Source organism: Suricata suricatta, chromosome 15 (genome assembly GCF_006229205.1).
Source record: "Suricata suricatta isolate VVHF042 chromosome 15, meerkat_22Aug2017_6uvM2_HiC, whole genome shotgun sequence".
NCBI classification, from domain to species: Eukaryota; Metazoa; Chordata; class Mammalia; order Carnivora; family Herpestidae; genus Suricata; species Suricata suricatta.
This window is the reverse complement of record NC_043714.1, coordinates 67,389,595-67,401,761: the sequence shown is the minus strand read 5'-3', so window position 1 is coordinate 67,401,761 and position 12,167 is coordinate 67,389,595. Positions and strand designations below refer to the sequence as shown.

Genomic DNA, 12,167 nt, shown 5'->3' with positions numbered 1-12,167 from the left:
GTTAGGGGCGTCTGGGTAGCTCAGTCCGTTAAGCCTCTGACTTCGGTTCAGGTCAGATCTCACGTTCGTGGGTTCGAGCCCCTCATCAGGCTCTGTGCTGACAGCTAGCTCAGAGCCTGGAGCCTGCTTCCGGTTCTGTGTCTCCTTCTCTCTCTGCTCCTTCCCCTCTCATGCTCTATCTCTCTCTGTATAAAAAATAAATAAAAAATTAAAAAAAATTAAAAAAAATAAAAACAAGAGTTAAAGAAGAAATCAAAAGGGAAGTTATACAGTACTTTGAGTGAACTAAAACAAGAACACAACATATCAAACTCATGGGATCCAGCTAACGCAGTGCTTAGATGGAGATTTATAACTGTAAAATGCCTATATTAAAAAGATGAAAGATTTAAATCTAACCCTCCATGTTAAGAGACTGTGGAAAAAAAGAAACTAAAGCATGCAGAAGGATGGAAATAATAAAGATTAGAGTAGAAATCAAATAGAGAATAGAAAACACAGAGATTATCAGTGAAACCAAAAGCAGTGTTTTGGAAATATTAACACAAATGACAAATCTTTAGTTAGATTGAACAAGAAGAGTTGAAGGGTTAAATTACTAGAATCCTAAATCAAAGAGGGGATATTACTTCTGACTTTATTGAAGTAAAAATTATTGCATACTAAAAAAAAATTAGACAACTTGCATGGAATGGATATTCGTAAAAATACAGAAACTATTGAAACTGATGCAAAAAGAAATTGTTATTTTTAATAGACTTTTAACAAAGACATTAAGTTTAGTGATCAAAAAAACAACCCACCACTCAAAAACCAAGATAAACAACTCTGTTTAAAAAAGTAAGCAAAGGACTTGAATAGACATTTCTCTGAAGAATCTTCACGGATGACCAAGTATATGAAAAGAGAGAGACACAGAATCCAAGCAGGCTCTGGGCTCAGAGCTGTCAGCACAGACCCCGCAGTGGGGCTGGACCCTGAGAGAGGTTGTATGCTCTACTGACTGAGCCATCCAGGCACCCCAAAAGGCAAAATATTTAAATCATACATTTTGTGAAAATTAATAAAAGGAAATCTTCAGAGTGGAGGCCAGCTGGGGAGCTCTCGTGCCCTACCACTCCTCATCAATTGCAACACCCAATAGGAAGAGCTGGACTTTGCTCCCTGAAACTACTTTACTATCCCAGCAGGAGGACTTTCCACTTCCCTTGACAACAGCCTGGCCAATGAGAGACAGTCACCGCTCAGCCAATGAGAAGCCAACATACTTCGAGCTCGCAGTTTCTTCCAATAGGCTTCTTATTTATAACCGTCCCTCCCACCTCCCTCTTTTCCTCTATGATGGAGTGTTTCTCTTCTTCAATCAGCAGACTTGGTTCACCTGAAGCTCCGTGTTCCGAGTCCTGATTCTCTGCTGTTCCCACATAAACCATGTTTATAACCGGCAGTTTTATTTTTCAGTTTAACAGTGTGGTTAGGAACTTGTATCTAGAGTAAACGAAGAACTGCTAGAGTTCAGTAGTGATAGTTCCTGGGCCTCCTGAGGCCGCAGCTGCCCAAACCCGAGGTGTGGCGGGGAGTGACGGGGGAGAAAGCTCCCTTCCCCGAGGGACTGGCGCTCAGGAGCCTGGGCGAGCAGGAAAACGGGCCACCAGCCTGCAGGCCTCGTATGGGCGAAATGGGATGCCTGCCCCTCCAGCGGAGACCGAAGACCAGCAAGTGAGTCTCTCTCCCTTCCCATCTCGGAGCCTCCCTGCTGGCGCCTCCGCACTGAGCCCCGAGGGGGGTGAGTCTGTCCTTCAGAAGCTCTTTCCCAGATCGCTGCCGTTTTACGGGGCTCCTCTCGTGGAACCCCGGTGGTTTTCAAAGCTAGATGTACTGCGGCCTCGTGTCGCAGGTGCAGGTCTTAAGAGTGGAGGTGCTCGATGTGGGATCCAAAGCCTTCACTCCTTAGGGCGAAGCTGCAGTGTTTGAATTCCTTCCTGAGTGGGAGTTGCTGCGCCCAGCGTGGGGTTCATAGCGAGGCTGTAGCCCTGCCTCTCGCACAGCTTATGTGTCTGTTCCCTCCTTTGCTGGATGTATGGGAATTGCTCCGTTTTTAGGTTGTTTGCAGGGGAGATGGTCCCGCAGGCAGATTCGTGTCTCCGTGGGAGGAGGGAGCCCAGGATTCTCTTACTTGCCACCTTGAACCGGCTCTGAAGCGTTTTCAGTGGAGGGAATCACACAGAGGCCCCTGGAGGCTGCGTGGAGGATGGGGCCTCCGCTGGCAGCGGCGGTGTAAGACCAGGGATGGGCCTTTGGTAGCATGCCCTAAACTAGGTCAGTAGATTAGAAGAACAAACCGAGAGGTGAAATCATTAAGATTTTGTGACTGAAAGAAAGTAGGTGATGTTTTGGGTGGGTGGTGGTGACTTTGGCTGAGACTGAAACACAGGAGGATGGCCAAGTTTAGTAACCTTGACAAGCCTGTGGTCTATCAGGCTGGAGGTGTCAGATGGACGTTGAATACAGAACACAGGCCGGATGTTCTTGCTGGCATGTGCGTCAGCACAGACATGGTCGCTAACATGATGAGAATAGGTTATAGTCCCCGAGCTGAGTACCAGCCCAGGGAAGGAAAGTGTCCCAGGGACTTAATTACAGGACTTGCAAGTGACAAGAGGAGAAGGAGCCCATGAATAAGAATAAAAAAGAATGACTAGCAAGATAGGAGGAGGATGAAAGCAAGGCAAAGAGAGTTTCAAGTGAGCTGACTAGTGGGCAGAGAGTCCGGTAAGGACTGGACTGCACCATGTTCATTGTTTGGGGAAGGGTGTGCTCACGGACACCTTGGGAGGAGCACTCCCAGTGGAGTGATAGGAGGCAAGGGAGATTGTCACAGCCTGAAGAGATGGCACATGAAGAATACTCTTCCCAGAGCTTTCTGGAAGAAAAGTAGAGTAGAAATAGAGTAGAGGTTGGAGGGAAATGTTACATCTGGAGTGTTTATATTTTTATATGGAAGCCACTTGATTCTGTTGACAGGCTTCTGGGAGAGCCCACAGGACATGGGAGACCTAGAAAACCAGAGGTAGAGGCCCTGAAAGAAGAGGACAGCCTTGATGGGTGCAGGTGGAGGGGTGGCCATGAGGATGAGGGGCCACGCTCATTTCCTGTGTGAGGCTGAATAATGACCCCCGAAAGATGTCCAGTCCTAGTTCCCAGAACCTGCCAACGTTACCTTCTGTGGCAAAAGGGACTTTGCAGATTTGATTGTTATTTATTTTTGTCTTTCTTTTTTAAGTTTATTTATTTTGAGAGAGAGAGAGAGGGCGAGAGAGAGAGAGAGAGCGCGCAAGTGAGTGCACACATGAACAGGGACAGGGCAGAGACGGGGAGAGAGAGAGTGAGAGAGAGAGAGAGAGAGAGAGAGAGAGAGAGAATTGAATTAGACTCTGCACCACCAGTGCCAAACCTAATATGGGGCTTGAACCTACAAACCATGAGATCGTGAGCTGAACTGAAGTCAAGAGCTTAACTGACTGAGCCACCCAGGTGCCCCGCAGATGTGATTCAGTTAGGGGATGTTAAAATAAGAGGTCATCCTGGGTATTCTGGGTGGGCCTTGTGTGTAAGCACAAGTATCCTTTTTAAGAAGCAGGCAGAGAGAGATTTGATTATAGAAAAGAAGGCAGTGTGACCACATTAGCAGTGATTGGGTGTTGCGGTCATAAGCCAATGAATGCTGGCAGCCACCAGAAGCCAGAAGAGGAAAGCAGTCGATTCTCCCCTGGATCTTCCAGAAGGAAATCGTTCTGTTGACTTGTTGATTTTACCCCTGTGATACTCATTTTGGACTTCTGGCCTCTAGAATTGTAAGAGAGTAAGATTTTTAAAAATTTTCTTGTAAGAGAATAAATAAATTCGGTAATTTGTCACAGCAAAAGGAAATGAATACATCTGATACTGGGGGAGAGAAGATGCAGGAATAGTTAACTTAGGGGAAGGCTGGGCAGGAATTTAGTCGTGCTTATCTAATGTCCTCACCTTTGTTGCATTAGGAAGTTAGGGCTGTGCTAGGAGGGCGGGGGCTGGATAGGGAAGCTGGAAGGAAAGGTGTTGGAAGTCAATGGCAGGGCAGCTGAACTAGTGGAAGAAAAATAATTGACTAGTGACCTTGATTCTCCCAGGTCTCAGGTGTGGACAAGGACACCTGTGAAGGGGCGTGGTGGAGGTGTCGCGTTGCTTCCCAGCCTGGCAATTTTCTCTGGCTGAGGTCAGCTGCCCCGGAGAGGAGCAGAGAAGGCAAGTGTGAGTTGAACTCAAGTTTTGGGGCTTTGCCAGATTGCAGTAATGGGCTGGTGGGAAGACCGTGGTACCTGGGACTCCTGATTCTGAGCGGGGAGGCAGGGAGGCAGGGAGGCAGGGAGGCAGAGCCCTGTAGAACTTCTGGGTCAGCTTTGAGGTGAGGTGAGGTGAGGTGAGGAGGAAGACTGAGCATTCAGTGGAAAGGTTGAGGTTAGTGGGAAATAAGGTGCTGGGGAAACAGTGGGAATGTGAGAGAGTGAACAGAGAGTCCTGGAGGGGGGGGCAGAGACTCTGATAGAGCTAGTGGGAGTGTGAGAACAGGAGAAGCCTATCCTAGGGATGTGGACAGCACCCAGGTTAAGAGTGGTGACTTCGCAGATTGTTGCTAGGCTCCAAATGGAAATCGGGGTCAGGCCTGGGGATAGGCACAGCAGAGATCTTGCGAATGCACGTGTGTCACGGTGAGCTGGGCACCAGTGGTGGGGTTTGGGGGGAGTGATGATGGTTTAGGTCTTGTCTAGTTTGAGGGTTCTGACCCTGGGATTCCAAGCCCCACTGCACCTGCTTTCATAGGTTCCAGGGTGGCTCAAAGCCCTCTCTGCCTGGGTGGAGCTCAGAACAGATGCTTGTTCCCTGTCTCCCCTCGTCAGATGCACTGGGGACTCTTGAGCCCATTGTACCCCATAGCCTTTCCTCTCTTACAAACTCTCATCACTTCCAGGCAGCTTTCTGTCTGCATGCCTTTGCACGTGCCATCTGTTCATGCCAGAACTGGCCGTGCCTACTTTGTCTGCCTGGTGAATTCACCTTTTAAGACCTAGCTTAGCTGCCATCTCCTCCAGGAAGTCTTTCCTCATATTCTCCAGGCTCAGCTTCCCTGTCCCTCCAGAGAGATGCTCTCTTCCTTTTCTGCCAACCTACGCTTTGCAATACTCATCCTAGTATATGGAATCACAGGCTCTTTTTTTTTGTCTACATTTTTTTAAATCTCTCACTAGACTCTAAGTTCATTGTGCCTTGGTCACTTCTGTTGTCCTAACACTTAGGAGAAAAGATCAAGAAACAAACTGGAATAAGATTGAGAGCTGCTTAAGTGAAGGAGTAATTCTGATCAGAGTCATAATCAGGGATATGGCCGATGGCATGTATAAGCCTCAAACCTGTTGTTAGTCCTTCTTGGGTGAGTTACTTTCTTTCCAAAATCAGTTGCTTAAAAACTCATTGTCTAAAGTAAAAAATATGGTGTAGATTTGTTCCACCATAGGCCAGCCCTGTTGGGTCGATTGCTAGGAAATTCTCAGTTTTTGAGTGGAATCACCTCTGTGTCCTTACCGTCTACCAATGGCCCAAGCCAATTGCTTATTTGCTTATTGACTTGCACCTCTGTCAGGGGGCTGTGGTACCCACTTCTTGCCATCACTTTCGTTCTTAGATCCTGCCACCTGTTCACCTAGACACGAAAGCTAAAGTCTGGAGAGAGGCCTAAACTCTCCGTGAACCTCACGTCAAATCCCATAGTTTCAGAAAACCCAGATGCAGTTTGAAATTACAGTTAAGATCCCATGGAAAATAAATGACACCAACAGCTGAAAACCCCGCCCCCACTGTCCTCAGCTCCCCTCCCCTCCTCCAAGTGAAATTTGTTCACTGGGGATACGAAACCTGAACCTTGCACAAGAGTACACAGCACAGCGTGGAGCGTTGATTTGGTCCATCCTGGGCCAGCAGCTGCTAGACGGGCGGGTGGGGGGTGTGAGGCACTTGAAGAGCTCTCTGGAAGCCCTCAGGAGAATTGCTGTTGGAGGGTCCTTGGGGGCTGCCCCCTCCTGTTTTGCGCAATCTATCTTTAGAGAACTGCAAACTCATTTCTCAGAAGGGCCCCAGAGTTGAGATGACTTCTAAACGGACAAACCACTTCCTGCAATCTTCAACTGAATTGGGGCTGGGGGGGGTGGCCATTGGAGGGGGGGGCTCCAGTGAGACTTGTCCACCCTCATATGTTTCCACAGCCCACCCCTGGCTCCAAGAGAGATGGAGCAGAGTGGGCCCTGAGGGCCTGTGTGGAAGGTCACAGTCAGAAGTAAGCCTCGCTCCCAGGGCTGGTCACTTAGGGGGCTCTGGCAGAGAAAAACCACCCTGCATGGATGTCCCATTTCAGGTTGGACCGTCCTGCACTTACTTCCTGAGAGACAGCCTGGGACAATCTTCCTGCTCCCATGTCCCCTCCCTCAGGCAGGGATCAGAAAGGCGCTTCCAGAAAGGAATGGCTTAAAGCCATTCGGACAGAAATGGCTTGATGTCTCCTAGTGGGTGCCAGCACTGAACAGAGTATCAAAAAGGGAAGACCCCAAAAAGATACAAGCAGTTTAGTTTGGTGGAGAAAGAGAGACTTTAAGCAGACTGAGACATAAGCCCACCTAGCTTCACATCTTATCACCACCACTTAGTATCTGTGTGGCCTTGGCCAGATGTCAACTTCTCTGAACCCTCGTCAATTGCAGTTCATAATAGTAGGCACCGTAGATAACTGTTATGAGGTTTGTGGGAGATGATAATACATATACAGGTCTCATTGCAGTATGCAACGTGCTCCTTCTCATTCACTCAAAAGTAAGAATGGTCACTGAGGCTACTTTGGGGAGTTTGCTAAGTGCCAGGCCTTAGCACTCAACACATTATCTCACATAATCATTGCAAATGACCATAGGAGGTCGTTATATTATTACTGCAACTCTACAGAGTCTCAAGAAGGGCCGTGGCAGTGTCTCTGTGGGATTCTGGGTTTAACTAAAAGTCTCATTTTCCCCCCTCTGTCCTGTGCTGCTATTCATTATACCTTTCAGAATGCCTCGTCCCCAGGTGCCTGGAGTGAGACTCCTGTGACTTGGGGACCCCAGAGCTCCCCACTCAGTGCCAGACTGTTTTTCCATTCCTGTCCCTCCTGCTTTCGTAAAAAGTGCCACCTGGCCCCCATCAGCTAGGCGACTGCAGGCTGATGAGGTAGGTCCATGTTGGACTTTGGGGGTAGAACTGCTAAATTCAGGGGGAAAAATATAGGCCACCCAGATTTGAATTTCAGGTAAATAACAAATAGTTTTTTTTTTTTTTTTACTCTTTATATGTCCTGCATACTACATGCAACATACTTATGCTAAAGAATTATTTGTTGTTTATTCAGAATTCAGATTTAAGACATCACTAGTCTTGGGGCAGAAGACCCCAGCTATCTAAGGAGAATCCCCTCCTCTGTCTGAGTCTCAAGGTCATCATTTTCAGGAGGCATCATAAGAATCTTCCCTTGCAATACAATTTAGCGCCATGGTTAGTGACTAACTGGCCATCTCGTGTTGCTTACTACAGTTTCAAGTCAGCGACTTCCATAAGCATTTTTCATTGAATGATCTGTGCTGATGAGTCGTCACAAGCATTCATGAGACCCTGTGGCCCACACTCTGGTTGGGGGACTACAGATGGTAGATAAATTGCTGAAAGTGCTGGAGAGCAAGGGGAGGCCTGTCCCTCTAGGCCTAAAGGGACTCACTGGAAGCTTCCCAAGGAGATGAGGTGTAAAACTTGGGTCTTGAATGGAAGGAATAATTTCGAGCCCACCTGTTTTCTGTGAAACCCACTCTCACTTTTATACAATCAAAACTAACACTTTTCACTATATTTCAACTCCATGAACCCTTCCAGTCGATGAGCATTCTGCCCCTTCCAGGTGCTATTCATTAAAGCCTCTGGGTATCACCCCCATTTTACACATGAGGAAGTCCAGGCTCACAGGGGTTGAAGAACTTGCCCAAATACAGCTGGGAAGTGGTAGAGTAAGAACCAGAACTGTGGCTCCTAACTACCAGTGAGTTCACTAAATAAACTTTCTAGTTGAGTCTGAAAACTATAGCCAAGAGGATCTAGGAGAATGAAGATCTCGAAAATGTAAAATGCAAATGGAAAAGGTGGTCGGATGTTGTCTTGGAGGCCAGAGCTGCATTTCTGAGCCGGCCCGAGCAGTTCAGCATTCCATGGATCCCCTTCCTGTAGCGTGGAAGGTGGAGGCAGGCTCTGGTGGCCTTTATTGTATAATGAAAGGTTATCTGATCACCTTGGTTATTTGATCACAAAGCTCTCCCATGTTTCACTTTAAGCCAGAACTATGGAAATGCAGGGAATAGATCCAGTTTCAAACCTGACCTTTTTCTGAGCACCAAAGGCTGATGGAGAAAAGAGCTAGACAATTCTCTCTGTAATTCAGAGTACGAGCTCTCAGATGAGGTGTGGAGAGGGGATAATACCCAGGGACCTTCCAGGGTTTCCAAAGACAGGTGCCTGGCATCCTTCTTGTCTCGAGGGGTTTGCTAACATATTGATGATTGCTTTCGTCTTAATCTTACTCTCATATTATCGTCTCTCTCTTGTATTTGTTATAGGTGAAGCAGTCCTATTCCATGTGTTATGTAAGTAACTTTAATATTATTTGCAAGTGAACCAACAGTTACCTCATTTGTTGATTTATGGATTGGTTCATTCAACAAATGTGTGTAATGAGCACCTCTTAGTCGGTAGACTTTATTCTAGGTGGGGCCAGTAGTGATGGATGGCATTTAAATAACCAATATTAAACCCCATGCAACAGTAGGCGTAGGGAGTGTGGAAGGACCTGAGACACTGCGGCCATGTATACCTAGATTTGAATCTGGACTCTGCCACTCCCTGTGTTTCCTTGGGGATCTCTTTAACCCTTTCAGACTCAAGGCACTCATCTGTCAACCAGGGCTCATGAACACTATTTTATGGTCTTGTATGACAACCTCATGACCAATTACATGTTATCATTATACCCATTTTACAGAGGACAACTGCAGATCACAGTTTTACTGCGTTGTTCAAGATCACACAACTAGTGAGTAGCAGAGCTGAGGGTATTTTTTAAAATTTCTTCTCATTTTTCAGCCCAAATAGTTAATTACTCTCTCAGAGCAATTCAGGAAAACATTTCTTTATTCTGTGACCATTAGCAGCTATGAAGAGACCTTCTTGGGAATGTTTATTTTAAGCTTTCAAGAACGCAACCACTACCTCAAAAAAAAAAAAGTAGCTTTGTTTTTCCAGATGAACACAGCCATTGTACAACACTGAGTCTATGCAAACCTCCTTCCATGACTGGTAAGTGCAGTCTGATACCAAACAGTGTCCGGATTTGAGGGAAGGGTCTGTAGACAGCCGCCTTCTCCCTACCACAGAGCACCAGCTCCTAGCATGCCCTAGTTTGGTCCTTCAAGTTTTTCTGTTTATCTCTGCAGTTCCCCTCACAAAACCATAACTTCTTGACTTTCTAATAAAAGAACAACGTTTCTAACCCTACTCAGTTGTGTAGGTAATCCCAGACACATGGATCACTGCATCTGCCTGGATCTGTGTCTACCCGGAAGATGGAGAAAGCAACACTCACTGAGGACCCAGTTAGCTTGCCCTTGTCATCCATGGAATCTTTTCTCTTTTCCTCCAACTGAAATGTCTCTCAGGGAGGAACCACACATTTATTAATGTGCTTCTACAGTAGAGTCTCACCCTATCCTCTCCCCCCACGTTAGAATCCTTGGCCAGAGGACATGAGAATATGCCTCAAATGGGAACTGATTCATTCCCATAATTGGGACTGGGGGATTTGTGTGTGAGGAGCACATTGGGTGGCAGTGAAAGGTAGACAAGTCCCACCCAGTTTGAACCAGGCCTTAACACTGCACAGTGTACTAATATACACTTAGCACTCTTAATTCTATCTTTGGACTGAAAGGGACTTCATTGTCCTTTTCTGTTCTAACACTGACTGATATTTGGGTCTGTCTTCCTAAAATCCTACCAACTGATTGAACTGTGAAGGGCCCCTTTGGATTTACAGTTTATAGTTGCTGTGGTTAGTCTGGGAAAAACAAAAGCTGTCTCAATGCCGCAGTTGACATTTGAGATGTTCATATAGAAATGTTTTGAATTTTAAGAAAAAATTAATGCTCACTTGCATTTCCAATACATAAATACATTCTTATATGGTAATGTGAAACATCACAGATAAGCCTGAAGTCCCCTTTGGGCTGTCTTTCCCACGCCCTGAATGTTCTTAGAAGTAACTGTTACTGACATTTTGGTGCACATTCTTCTAGACCTTTATCTGTATGTCTGGGCCTGTCAGTATGTATATGTTCTGGACCCATGCTCTGTGTGGCCCATGGCTAGTCAATTTTCTCTTCAGATGTGACAGCCATTTTCATTCTGGCAGTTGTCATTGAGGGAAGGGAGAGAGAGCAGTAGCTTCACCAGAAAGCTAAGAAGATAGCTCTTGGTCACATCCCCACATGAAAGTTCAATTTGTATTTTTGACTTAAAATGATGTAAGTCATTTGGATAGTTTCTACATGGTGGTTGACCACTTTTCCCTCGCCTGCTTCATGGAGGATGATGTATAGAATCTCTCCTGTGTTGTCGGGGGTGCAGAGAATTTAGAAGGCATTCTTTACGGTTGCTGAGGTTTGAAGATGGAGACATGGAGGAAAGTCTTCCTAATACTGGAGTAGTCACCACTATCTGTTTCTTTCTTTCTTTCTTTCTTTTTTTTTTTTATAATAGTTTATTGTCAAATTGGTTTCCATATAACGCCCAGTGCTTCTCCCCACAACTGCCCTCTTCTGCGACCATCACCACCACTATCTGTTTCAAACATTTGTTAGGGGATGTCACTGCTTTGCCTGGCTCTTCCGGTCATTGCAGGGATGAAATGAAAGAATAAAGGTGAAATATTCTTGTAGATAAGTGAAGGTGTGAAGAGCAGCTGTAGCATAGTGTTTAAAAATGTGTATTCTGGAATCACGTTTTTATCTGGAAGGCTTGATTTTATGTCCTCTTGAGATGGAAATGTGTGAAGGGCCAAGGAGGAAAATTCCAGCTCTGGGCAGAAGGGGGCACTCTTGCACTTTCTCTGGATTGTCTTAACCTGGTGGAAGGAGTCCTGTTTAATCCTTGAGCCACTGTGGGGGTGGTGGGTTACAATGTACCCATTCTTTGGGGCTGGCCATTTCAGGACTCTCCAAAACGCAGAGGATCCAGGCCTGGACTGATGTTACACGTGGTTTTTCCAGGATGGATAGGAGCTGACCACAGGGCCCAAGTGGTATATGAAGAGTCCAGCACAGCAGCCATCAGATGATGCAAATAGCACCAGAGACCAAATTGTCACCTGATTTCTGCGTGATCTCTGGGTGCTGGTATGATGCATTGCAGAAGAGATCTCCTTCTGCCTTCCATCAGGAATGGAAGAGATGGAGTTGGACTATGGGTTCCAGGAGATAAAATTTTAAGACCCCAGCTGGCTCTGCAGTGACAGCTAGTCCTAACGGTGCTGCTCTGTCGTGTGGATGGGTAGTTATGGGAAAACCATCACCGAGGAAGTGGGCCCATTTAGCATCATCTCCCGTCTTGTCATGAATATCAGAAGCCCTGAAGATAGGGATGAAAAATGGGCAAGACATAGTTGGCATCTGCGGTTTCCAGAAAATGCAGCCAGACCTTTCTGTGGAAGAGTACAAGGGATTCCCAGTGTTAATAATTTGCCAACTTCGATTAATCGCCACCTTCCTCCCTCCCCCCTTTGTGTGTGTTTGTGTGTGCGTGTGTGTGTACACACAGACATATATGTGTTTATATATAAATATTTATAATACACATAATTATATAATAATTACTTTTCTGAATTATTTGAGAGTATGTTACAGACATGATGCCCTCTACCCCTCAATATTCTGTGTATATTTCCTCAGTCATTCTTTCATGTAACCATAGTAAAATCACCAAAACTAGAAAGTTAACATTAATACAGAACTATCGCCTAG

The 12,167-nt window shown here is 46.0% G+C and overlaps 1 long non-coding RNA gene across 1 annotated transcript in view; it reads left to right on the top strand.

The window, feature by feature from the left end:
• Positions 1 to 1,350: 1,350 nt before the first annotated feature.
• LOC115279148 overlaps positions 1,351 to 12,167 on the top strand; it is a 94,842-nt gene continuing 84,025 nt past the window's right edge. Inside the window, exons 1-3 of the long non-coding RNA XR_003903247.1 lie at positions 1,351 to 1,719; positions 4,170 to 4,290; positions 8,715 to 8,741. This is a non-coding gene — a long non-coding RNA (uncharacterized LOC115279148). The remainder of the gene's footprint in view (positions 1,720 to 4,169; positions 4,291 to 8,714; positions 8,742 to 12,167) is intronic.